Raw genomic sequence first — 12,880 nt, forward strand, 5'->3', positions numbered from 1 at the left:
TCATCATAATTAATCATGATAATACTTATCTGAAAGTTGATCCAAAGCAAATTACAGAATCATAGAGATGAAGGACTGGAAGGAACCTCGAGAGGTCATCTAGTTAAGTCCCCTGCACACAAGGGGGACCATTCCTGACAGATGTTTATCTAACTAGTTCTTAAAAACCTCCAATGACAGAGATTCCACAACCTCCCTGAGCAATTAATTCCAGTGCTTAACTGCCATGACAGTTAGGAAGTTTTTCCCCATGTCCAACCAAACCTCCCTTGCTGCAATTTAAGCCCATTGCTTCTTGTCGTATCCTCAGAGGTTAATAAAAAAAGTAGTTTTTCATCTTCCTCATTGTAATAACCTTTTATCTACTTGAAAACTGTTATCATGTCCCCCTTCAGTCTTCTCTTCTCCAGACTAAATAAACTGAGCTTTTTTCAATTTTTTCTGATAGGTCATGTTTTCTAGACCTTTAATCATATTTGCTGCTCTCCTTTGGATTGTCTCCAGTTTGTGCATATATTTCCTGAATTGTGGCACTCAGAACTGGACACAATACTCCAGCTGAGGCCTTAATCAGCATGGAATAGAGTGGAATAATTATTTCTCATGTCTTGCTTACAACACTTCTGCTGATACATCCCAGAATGATGTTCATTTTTTTGGCAACAGTGTTACACTGTCAAATCATATTTAGCTTGTGATCTACTATGATTCCCAGTTCCCTTCCTAGGCAGTCATTTCCCATTTTGTATGTGTGCAACTGATTGTTTCTTCCTAAGTGGAGTACTTTGCATTTGTCTTTATTGAATGTCATCCTATTTACTTCAGACCATTTCTCCAGTTTGTCCAGATCATTTTGAATGATAATGCTATCCTCCAAAGCACTTGCAACCCCTCCCAGCTTGGTATCATCCGCAAACTTTATAAGTGTACTCTCTCTGCCAGTATCTACATCATTGATGAAGATATTGATTAGAACTGGGACCAGAACTGATTCCAGCAGGACCGCACTTGATATGACTTTCCAGTTTAACTGTGAATCATTGATAACTGCTCTCTGGGAATGGTTTTCCAGCCAGTTATGCACCCACGTTATAGTAGCCCCATCTAGGTTGTGTTTCCCTAGTTTGCTTATGAGAAGGTCATGCGAGACAGTATCAAAAGCCTGACTAACATCAAGATATACCACATCTACCGCTTCCCCCTTATCCACAAGGCTTGTTACCCTGTCAAAGAAAGCTATTCGGTTGGTTTGACATGATTTGTTCTTGCCAAATTCATGTTTACTATTATTTAACTGCTTATTATCTTTTAGGTGTTTGCAAATTCATTGCTTGATTATTTGCTCCATTATCTTTCCGAGTACTGAACCCTAAACGACTCATTTCTACCCCACAACACACTGCGAAAATTTCCCAAAAGTTAGCATGCGGGGCAGCAGTGCATGGAACAGTGGGATACTTACCTGAGGAGCATTGAACTTTGCATCAGCACATGCACTCCTGGTGAGTACACACAGCTCCAACACAAACAGCAACGTATGCACGCACACAAGTGATATACTAACTTTGGCAGGTGTACGCTGACGTAACTTGCATCAACTGAAGTTTTTAGTGTAGACGTGGCCCCAGAATGTTAAATGGGAGTCTTTCGGTAGACTTCAGTGGAGGTTGGATCAGGCACCAGCGTGCTTTTGGTGTACTTAAGATTTTAAAGCAGAAAAATCCCTCCATGTTTGTGTATACAGAATATACCAGATGATATTAAAAATGAAAGATCATGTTATAGGAGGATGTTTTTACTTTGGAATTCTTAATAAATAGCCAGGGCTGGCTGAGAAGCATGATCGAGCCTTAAGTCCTGGCACTGGAAGCTGATTGAAATTCATAGACCTCTTACATGGACCAACCACTAGAGGGGGACAGAGAGAGACACACTCTGTTAGTGTGGGTTCCATGGGCATCTCTATGAAGAAGTTTCCTCATCCTCCAGTCCCAGTTATGCAGATTTCTTCATGGGAGGGAGCAATCTAACACCTAGGAAGCTCCTCAGGCATTTCAGAGTGAGCCCATCATTTCACTGGTCTTTGCATTACATCTAAATAAATTACATATATAAATGTACCAACACTTAACTGTATTGTTAGTCAAATCACTTTAAATGTAAGCTTAGCTCCTGATTCTTAATATACTAAACCTTTAATAGACTTAAATTTTGAAACTGAAAAGTTCAAAGTAATAAGCAGTGGTGTGTATAATACATAGTTGGAAAGACTGGTATTTTTCTAGTATATCTGTATCTGTTAATTTATGCTGCACGAGCAACAGACTTCCGTAACACAGAGGCAAACATGATTTTTTTCTAGAATATTGAGTGCATGAATTGATTTCAGCCCTTTTCAGTTGCTCATAACTTTCTGGGGGAAATTCTTTTGTAGGCTGAAATTTTCCATGCTTGGATGCATGTGAAAGAGAAATGTTTTTCTAAACTTTTGAGCCAAATTGTTTCAGTTTTCATTATTTAAAAATGAACTAAACACATTTTTGCTTGTATGTTTTAGTTAGGAATATTTCATTTAGGTGAATTAAAAATGACGAACATTAGAAACGTTAAACATCGACATTGAGGTTGCAGACATTTGCAGATGCACTTAAATTTGGTTTGGGGGTAGCTTTCTAGAGGACTGTAATGATACTACTCGTGGGTGCAAAGTAAAGCATATGCATAAGTAGCTGGAAGATCAGGGGCATTCTTTGTATTTTGGGTTCCATAGTGATCTAGGAATAAAGTCATTTTTTTTTAAATAGTTTTAAATGTATGACTATTTCAATTAGGTAGTTTCACTGATAAACAAGTGCAGTGGAATTTTTATCCCCATAATTTAGTGTGATGCTTCTGGTAATATCCCAGTTCAAGCCATAAATTGCCAAGTTGGAACAGGTATAAGATTGAAACGCCTAAGCCAATTTTCATCAAGTCTCATTGAGATCAACAGAAGAAGTCAAGTTTGAAGAAAACCACATTAATAACACTGCTCTAAAGCCAAAATGCTTCTGAAATAAATGTAGTCAAACTTTACTAATTCTGGGTCACTGAGAACGAAAATGATGCTTAAAATTGTTGATTGGCTCTAGTTTTCAAGATATGCTATTGGGTCAGTATATACGACCCTTGACTTGGGAATGGCGGAGGATAAGTGAGTTATAAAGGGAAGGGTTCTCAAATTAAACCAGAAATGACTAAAATACATCTTTGACTGGATCTATGAATAAATCTATGACTGGGTTTGGACAGTACTTGCTTTTTAGGCAAAACAATGAATGATGCAATCTGAAGCTGGTATTGCGTCATACATGATATGAATTGCATCATGTTATTCCTAGAAGTCATGGATGAGGCAATCATAACGAAGCTTACATCACTCTGCTAAACAAATTGCCCTATATCAGCTCTAGAAATCATACAGTGTCGTGCTCTCTTATTTGTCAGTGTTTGATTTTGCAAAGGGACACATTTCTGTTTAGCCAAAGTGAGCAGAGATGCCTCGTACTTGTGTGAACAGTGCAGATAACTTCTGCTATTGTTTGTGGTGAAGTGACTTTTGCATCACAAAAGCGCAGTATAACCACTATGGTTAAGAAAGCCTATCACCTTTATTTTGGCTGCAAAATTGGAGATCAGGACAAGAGGTGGGCCCCACACATATGCTGCAACACTTGTGCAACAAATCTTTGCCAGTGGTTGAACAGGAAAAGGAAATCTATGCCTTTTGCAGTGCCAATGCTTTGGAGAGAGCCAACAGATCATACCAGCAATTGTTACTTCTGCATGGTGCCTCCAGTTGGGAAAGGTGTGTCAAAGAAGAAAAAGTGGACTGGGCATTATCCAAACATTCCATCAGCTATACGCCCAGTACCCCACGGAGAAGGACTGCCGGTTCCTGATGCACCAGAATCATTCTCACTTGAGTCAGACGAGGAAGAGGATGAAACTTCTGGTCCTGAACCATCAATGTCACAGGACCCACATTTTCTCCCATCCTCCTCCTCTGAATCACACCTCATAACACAAGGTGAACTGAATGACCTTGTCAGGGATTTGGAACTACCCAAGAGTAAGGCAGAGCTGTTGGGCTCCAGACTACAGCAGTGGAATCTCCTGGCAGGTGATGTTAGGGTTTCCATGTTCCGTGACCGTCAAAAGGATCTTGTCCCATTCTTCTTCATGGAAGGTGATCTTGTAGCCTGCAACAACATCGATGGTGTGATGGCAGCCCTCAACATCGTTCTCAATCCAGATGAGTGGAGACTGTTCATTGATTCATCAAAGACGAGTCTTAAAGCTGTTTTACTGCATATTGGCAATGTTTTGCCATCAATTCCAGTTGGTCATGCAGTCCATATGAAGGAAACCTATGACAACATGAAACAACTTTTGAGGTGCATAAACTATGACCAACATCAGTGGCAGCTTTGTGGTGATTTGAAGGTTGTTGCTCTCTTGCTTGGTCTGCAGACTGGATACACAAAGTACTGTCGTTTTCTCTGCGAATGGGATAGTCGTGCAAGTGATTCCCACTACATCAAGAAAGATTGGCCACTCCGACAGTCATTGGAGCCTGGGAGGAAAAGTGTTCAGCATCCACCACTTGTTGAATCAAGGAAGATTTTGTTACCACCCTTACACATCAAGCTGGGTCTGATGAAGAACTTTGTCAAGGCTATTGACAAAACACAAGCAGCTTTCAAGTACCTCCGTGGAAAATTTCCAAGGTTAAGTGAAGCTAAGATAAAGGAAGGTGTCTTTGTTGGTCCTCAGATTCGTGAACTTCTTCGAGATGATGCATTTGACCATGCACTGCGTGGCAAGGAAAAGACGGCATGGGCAATAAATTTTCTCGGAAACAACAAGGTAGACAACTACAGGCTGTTGGTGGAAAACCTCCTCAAGGCATACAAAAGCCTTGGTTGCAACATGTCACTAAAGATACATTTTTTGCACTCTCATCTAGATTTTTTTCCACCGAACTGCAGAGCAGTGAGCGACGAGCACGGCGAGCGATTTCGCCAGGACATTGCAACAATGGAGAAACGCTATCAGGGCAAATGGAGCCCATCAATGCTTGCAGACTATTGCTGGACAGTGACAAGAGACGCTCCATTTAATGAATACAAGAGACAAGCCAAGAAGCGCCGAGTAGACACTGAATAGGACTAAACTATGTACATAATAGTTTTTTGCCTTTTGTTTCATAATACATTTTATTTATATAACCCTTTTGCTGATTTTTAAAGTGTTACATAAACAGGACAGGTGAAATATTATAATGTAAAGCAACCATAAACACATGAAAAGACCTAGGTTTACAATTTATGATTAAAACTCTACTATCTACACAATATTCATAGACATAAAATGTAAAAACTTAAATATTTTAGAAACAGTAGCCAATCAGTTGTTTTAATTGTCATATTTGAATTCAGCACATCAAAATACATAATAAATAGCACATTTTATCTCTGAAGCAGACGACTTCTCAAAAATTGTAGACCAGTGTAATAGGTATAAATGTATAAATAGCTGACCTCTGCATATGCATCCAGAGAAGGACCAACTTAACAACCGGCATAGCATCCTAAACATGTCAAGGTGCCCCATAGCTTGGAATGGAACAGAGTTTGAGATGACTCCATTTTGTGTAGGAAATGCCAATTTGTTTAATTAATAATTATCTGACAAATATCATAAAGTGATATATAGAGAAATCTGATGGTGAGTCTGAACATTCAATCTAAACTTTTGGAAATTCTTGATTTCTCAACACTAACATTGCTTTAAAGATAGCTGGAATTATAAGTAACGTAGCTAATACTTTACTGACAAAATGCTGCCTTCCTCAGTGCTGATGCACAAAAGGAGTAAGAAAGAGGATGGAGCCCCTCTGTTTTGTTAGCAGTAAAGCTGGTTAATTTTTTATTCAAAATTTTGCAATGTAGCTGAAATGTTTAGATCCGTGCCTGTGGAAACAATGCATTTACTCACATGGGTTTGATCTTGAAACCTTTGCTCTATAAGAGCCGTTTATCACAATCAGGGCCGGCTCCAGGCACCAGCCGAGCAAGCTGGTGCTTGGGGCGGCAGGTTGAACGAGGCGGCATTCCGCCCAATCCTAGGGCCAGCCGCACGGCCGCTTTTTTTTTAGTGTGTGTTCCGCTCCGGCTGCCTTGTAGGGGGCGGTGGGGGCGGCGGCGTGGAGGACGGGAGCGCCCTGCAGCAAACCCGGCAGGGCAGCCTGCATCCTTCCCTCCCAGCCGACGGGAGCAGTGCGGAGCCCTCCCGGCAGGGGGCGGGGCCGGAGGGGCCGAGTGGCAGCGCCCCGCTGAAGCCCTGGCCGCCCCCCTTCTCTCTCTCCCCCCCCCGCCCCCTCCCCTCCCCCACATCTGCAGCGCAGGGAGTCCCCCTGCACCCTGGCTCCGGCCGCGCAGCAGGGTTTTTTTTTGTTTTTGTTTTTTTATTGCTTTGCCGTTTTTTGCCCCCCTGGGTTGTGGTGTTTTTTTGTTTTTTGTTTTGCTTGGGGCGGCAATAAAGCCAGAGCCGGCCCTGATCACAATATACTGTTTTGTCAGCAGATAGATAGGAAAAGTGATTCAGATACAGTAAAGCAAGTCAATGGTTCTGCACCTAGCATCTGATTTCAACCTCGTCTTCTGTCACTTAATATAACAAATTATATTTGTGGCACCTTTAGCTGTTTCTACCACTTTGGGTCAATGGACTAACACACTGGCATAGACAAGAGTTTTTTTCCTTTTCTTTATGTATAGCCATGCATGTTCCAGGATCCAGCTTGCAAGCTCTGATTGATTTGGCACAGTGACAGATTCTGATTTTTTTTCTTTTCCAAGTCACAGAATCTGCTTTTAACGACTTGTCAAGCAGTCTCTGATTAATTGGCATAGCAGAATATGGGGTAGAATCTATAGTCATTTTCTTTTACATGCCACAGAATTTGTTTGACAATTCATTGTGCACACTCTCGTGACCTGGCACGTTCACATTGGCATAGCCCTGTGCATTGCGCCACACCCTTAGTTGGTTGTGTTCAGCTCAGTTCTGCCTTGAACAACCCTTAGCAATCGGCAAGCCCACTGCTTGTTAAGATCACTGAAAATGTTGGTTAGTAACCACTTTGCTGCTTCCTTGAATAATTAACACACTATGCACCATGGAAATGTGCTGACATCGCAGGAGATTATCAGCATTTAAAATAATGCAACCACATTCCATGGCACTGAAGGTCAACAGGAAGTGGCTATTCATTCTGGCCCTGAGAAAAAAGCTAGAATTATGTTATCATGACATTGTGGTTAGAGATGAAAAAGATCTATTACATCACTGAGTCCATCCCTTGGCCAGGGCAGGATATAGTCATTATCTAGAAAAAATATCCGATAAAAAACTTAATACACTAAATCCTAGCCAAGCCTCCTAAAATGGTGGTTTCTAAAAGTTTTCTCTCTTTGGACATCCCTCATACAACACTGAAGGCAAAAATTTCCTTTCTGGTCTACCCGTGCTTGTTTTATGCTCAGAACCAATGTACAGGTCAAATTGTGGGATTGTGAGGTCAATCTGGGGCTGATCTGATGGGCCAAAATGTGGTATTGTGTCAAAGATTCTACTAAATAGTTAAAATGTTTCTTCCCTCCTGAGAGAGATTAACGTTTCCAGAGGTGTCCTCCCTTTTTAAGCAAGAGAGGATGTGTTTCTCAGACCAACAGAATCTTTCAATATATAAGAAACTTTTAAAATGGGACCACTGTATTTATTCGGTTAAGGCAGAGCTAAATCTATGTCCATACTCTGGACAGAATCAAGAGGGCTCCTTTCTGAAGCATGAATGGTCTGTGCTGGAATAAGGGGTTGTACAGTGCATACATAAATATGAGGACCACACCATCTAAGGCCCGAGGAGGGGTTGATAGGGGTAAACAACTTGCGCCCAACACTCCTCCTACTTCCTATGATTTTTATAGATAATATATGTATGGCAACTACAAGAATGAGGCTCAGGCTGCAAAACCATTTACACTCCTCAGAATTCTGAGGCGTTTTTATCTTATTTCAATTTTGCTAAAACTGACCCAGTGGTCTCAGGTTGTAGGCCCAAGGAGATTGTGTTGCAATAATCTAATCTCAAGGTGACAAAGGCTTGGGTATCTGCAGTAAGGCCTGCACCTGAAACAATAGGTTGCACTTGCTTTGCCAAGCCACCATTCAAGCTGCAATCTCATGTAGGCACTGGGCAGCAGCTCCTCAGCAGGTATAAATGGTCATAGCTCCAGAATGACCATTTACAGCAGCTGAGGATCTGCCTCTCTGTATCATTCATAGATTCATAGATTCTAGGACTGGAAGGGACCTCGAGAGGTCATCGAGTCTAGTCCCCTGCCCTCATGGCAGGACCAAATACTGTCTTCTAGACCATCCCTGATAGACATTTATCTAAACTAATCATTTATCTAATTCTAATCATTCCCCTGTACCATTGCAGCTTCACCACCCCATCTCTATAATCCTTCCCAAATCCTGGATATTCAATACCAGTTGCTCTGGCAAAGATTCTCAGATATCCAGATGGATTTCAGCAAAGGTAGGAGGAAGGTTATTGGGAGTCAGGGAGCCACTCCTAGAATGTATGCCATGGTGATCCCTGGTAGTGTGTTACCCCTAGCATCTGCTTTTCTGGGTGTTTGACCACTGACATAGACTCTGTCCCTGATATTAAATCCCCAGACTCTCATCAAACTATAGTGAAACTCCAACTGTATGGACTTCACAGTGTCTTACATAGCTCTATTGCAAACCTATGTCATAGTCCAGGAAGAAGGTGTCTGTGACCAGGATCTGACCCCGTGGTCTTTCGTGTAGCAGTGCAGAGCACTGAGAATTTTGAAGGCTTAGCTTCTCCACATTCATCTTTGAAAGTGAGGGTCAGAACCTGCTCTCCTTACTGATGGCTTGGCTCTAGGAATGGCCTTTCTTAGTGAGCAAAATAGGTTTAATATTCATGCTGTGTATTTGTTTTAGCTCAGCCTGTCTTAGGAGTTTCCTGTGCTGTGTACTGTGGTTACTTTAATGCCACCTTTCTGACACAGCTACGGAAAGGCGGGTTGTATACAACATTTGGTCGCGCCCAACAAAGCTCAGTGTAATTAAAGCCCCCGTTAATATGCTCAAGCAAACAGCACGCCAGCATGTGGGAAATCCATTCTGTTCCCCTAAAAGGAAAAGAAAATGATGTGGCACAACAGTGAACCCTTGAAGTGAAAGGTGAGCAAGCCTAGAGTATTGCTGGATAATCTTAACTTTGCTTCCCTTTCCTGCCATGAAACAGTGCTCTCAAGTGCATCCATCTCATTTCCTCAGCCTTTGCACACAGCACAATAACTATTCCTCTCATCTACCCTTTGAAAGTAAACACCTCTCTTCAATCGTCAAACAGCCCCCCACCCGTTTCCCCCCCCAAAAAAAACATGTTAGTCCAGACACTGTATTTTATGCATAACGGGGGCTCCACAACTGCAGATCTACTAGCCTTTATTTGTGGATTTATTAATATTATTTATTGTAGGAATTGATATTTCATTTTATAATCTTCTCAGACTGAGCCAATGCCTAATTCAATCAAAGGCAGTCTTTCCCCTGATTTCAAGCAGCACTGGATTAGGTCCTTAGCATGGGAAATAGCAAAAAACCCACAAACAACACATACCTGTGATCCGGCAACGAGCATCACACAAGGTCTCATTTGAAATGCAATTTACCAACTACGATTTGGCCAATTCCAGACTGTGATGTAGTATTCTTAACTTTAAACAATAGTAAACTGGTGAGCAATTTATTACAAAAATAATATATTTTCTGTTGTGACTGTATCATTCTCTACTAGGATGTTGGAGGCCAATATAAATTTAAGAACTGTCTGGTGGGAAACTGCAAATGAGAATAGACATTGATAGATCTGTTGTTTCTTTTTCACCCCTTCTGTACACGTGACAGGCCAGTCCCAGACAGTTCTTAAATTTATATTGGTCTCCAACATCCTAGTAGAGTATGATACTGTCACAACGGAAAATGTATTAGTTGTGGTTTATCTTTAGTAATGCTTACTATACATGTATCTGTAAGCTTAACTTTCTGGGCCGTGCTGCTCTGTCCATCAATGTGTGCAGTATTTATGCCCATAAGTATACTTTTACTCATGTTAAAAATCACTTGAGTAGTCCCATGGAGCTTGGTACTAAATAAGGGTATCTGATTCTGGCCCATAATAACGTTTAACTTAATCAAATGGTTGAAAACAAAAATGGACTACCGTAATGGTTCAAAACAGTACACCTTGCCGTTTTGGTTTAGTACAGTCTTGAATCACTATTGCAGATCACAGCTGAGGGAAATTCTGAAAAAAAAAGTAGCTGCTGGGCATGTGAAACAATGGCATCTTTTCATAATGACATAGTCTGAATTATTAATTATCAGAGGGGTAGCCGTGTTAGTCTGAATCTGTAAAAAGCAACAGAGGGTCCTGTGGCACCTTTAAGACTAACAGAAGTATTGGGAGCATAAGCTTTCGTGGGTAAGAACCTCACTTCTTCAGATGCAAGTAATGGAAATCTCCAGAGGTATAAATCAGTCTGGAGATAACGAGGTTAGTTCAATCAGGGAGGGTGAGGTGCTCTGCTAGCAGTTGAGGTGTGAACACCAAGGGAGGAGAAACTGCTTCTGTAGTTGGATAGCCATTCACAGTCTTTGTTTAATCCTGATCTGATGGTGTCAAATTTGCAAATGAACTGGAGCTCAGCAGTTTCTCTTTGGAGTCTGGTCCTGAAGTTTTTTTGCTGTAAGATGGCTACCTTTACATCTGCTATTGTGTGGCCAGGGAGGTTGAAGTGTTCTACAGGTTTTTGTATATTGCCATTCCTGATATCTGACTTGTATCCATTTATCCTCTTGCGTAGTGACTGTCCAGTTTGGCCAATGTACATAGCAGAGGGGCATTGCTGGCACATGATGGCATATATAACATTGGTGGACGTGCAGGTGAATGAGCCGGTGATGTTATAGCTGATCTGGTTAGGTCCTGTGATGGTGTTGCTGGTGTAGATATGTGGGCAGAGTTGGCATCGAGGTTTGTTGCATGGTTTGGTTCCTGAGTTAGAGTTGTTATGGTGCGGTGCGTGGTTGCTGGTGAGAATATGCTTAAGGTTGGCGGGTTGTCTGTGGGCGAGGACTGGCCTGCCTCCCAAGGTCTGTGAAAGTGAGGGATCATTGTCCAGGATGGGTTGTAGATCACTGATGATGCATTGGAGAGGTTTAAGCTGAGGACTGTAGGTGATGGCCAGTGGAGTTCTGTTGGTTTCTTTTTGGGGCCTGTCTTGTAGCAGGAGGCTTCTGGGTACACGTCTGGCTCTGTTGATTTCTTTCTTTATTTCCTTGTGTGGGTATCGTAGTTTTGAGAATGCTTGGTGAAGATCTTGTAGGTGTTGGTCTCTGTCTGAGGGGTTGGAGCAGATGCGATTGTACCTCAGTGCTTGGCTGTAGACGATGGATCGTGTGGTGTGTCCGGGGTGGAAGCTGGAGGCATGAAGGTAGGCATAGCGGTTGGTGGGTTTTCGGTATAGGGTGGTGAATTATTAATGTGCATAAAATATCATACTAACTATAGAGACGTCAATAACACAGAGGGCAAATCTCTTATGGGTATAAATACTGTACACATTTACGGACAGAGCAGCACTGCCCAGAAAATTAAGTTTACAGGTACATGTATAGTAAGTATTATTAAAGACAAACCACAGCTAAATACAGAGGAGATCCATTTGGTTATAATATGAGCTTTAACACTTATAAATACATACATACGGTGGCCCAGGGGATAGAGGACCAAATGAGGTGTCAAGAGATCTGGGGTATATTGCCAGTTCTACCACTGACATATGTGAGCTGGCAAAGTCACTTCATCTCCGGCTACATCTACACTACAGGGGGGGGGTCGATTTAAGATACGCAAATTCAGCTACGCAAATAGCGTAGCTGAATTCGACGTATCGCAGCCGACTTACCCCGCTGTGAGGACGGCGGCAAAATTGACCTCCGCGGCTTCCCGTCGACGGCTCTTACTCCCACCTTCGCTGGTGGAGTAAGAGCATCGATTAGGGGATTGATTGTCGCGTCCTGACGGGACGTGATAAATCGATCCCCGAGAGGTCGATTTCTACCCGCCGATTCAGGCGGGTAGTGTAGACCAGGCCTCCCTTTGCCTCTGTTCCCCCTCATACCCCTTGGTCTATTTAGACGTACGCTGTTTGGGGTGGGGACTTTCTTTTAATATATGTTTGTACTGTGCCCAATACAACAGAGCCCTGATCTTGACTGGGGCCTCCTGATGCAACTAGAATACAAATAATGGCCCTGATTCAGGGAGGTATCTCAGCACGTGCTTAATATTAAGAAGGCGAACAGCCTTATTGACTTCACTGAGACTGCTCATATGCTTTAAGTTAGGTATGTGCTTAAGTAGCTTGCTGAACTGGGAGCAAATGATTAAAATCATAGTGTACACAAAAATATACCTTTGTCCTTTTTAAATTCTCCTGGTTAAATAATGTTGCAATATACAGCCTTTCATGAAAATATACCTTGCCTTTTATTTATATATATATAAAATTTACAAGAGGATTTACCAATCACTTTTGGAATGGATTTCATAGCATAAATTGTATAAGCACCCACAAAAGCATTTAAAACTAGTAGAATCTGAGTGTAATTTTGCAAAGTTAAATTACTGTTATGTCAGAAGGATAAGAAATGTGTTTCATTA

Source organism: Emys orbicularis, chromosome 1 (assembly GCF_028017835.1).
Source record: "Emys orbicularis isolate rEmyOrb1 chromosome 1, rEmyOrb1.hap1, whole genome shotgun sequence".
Taxonomy (NCBI): domain Eukaryota; kingdom Metazoa; phylum Chordata; order Testudines; family Emydidae; genus Emys; species Emys orbicularis.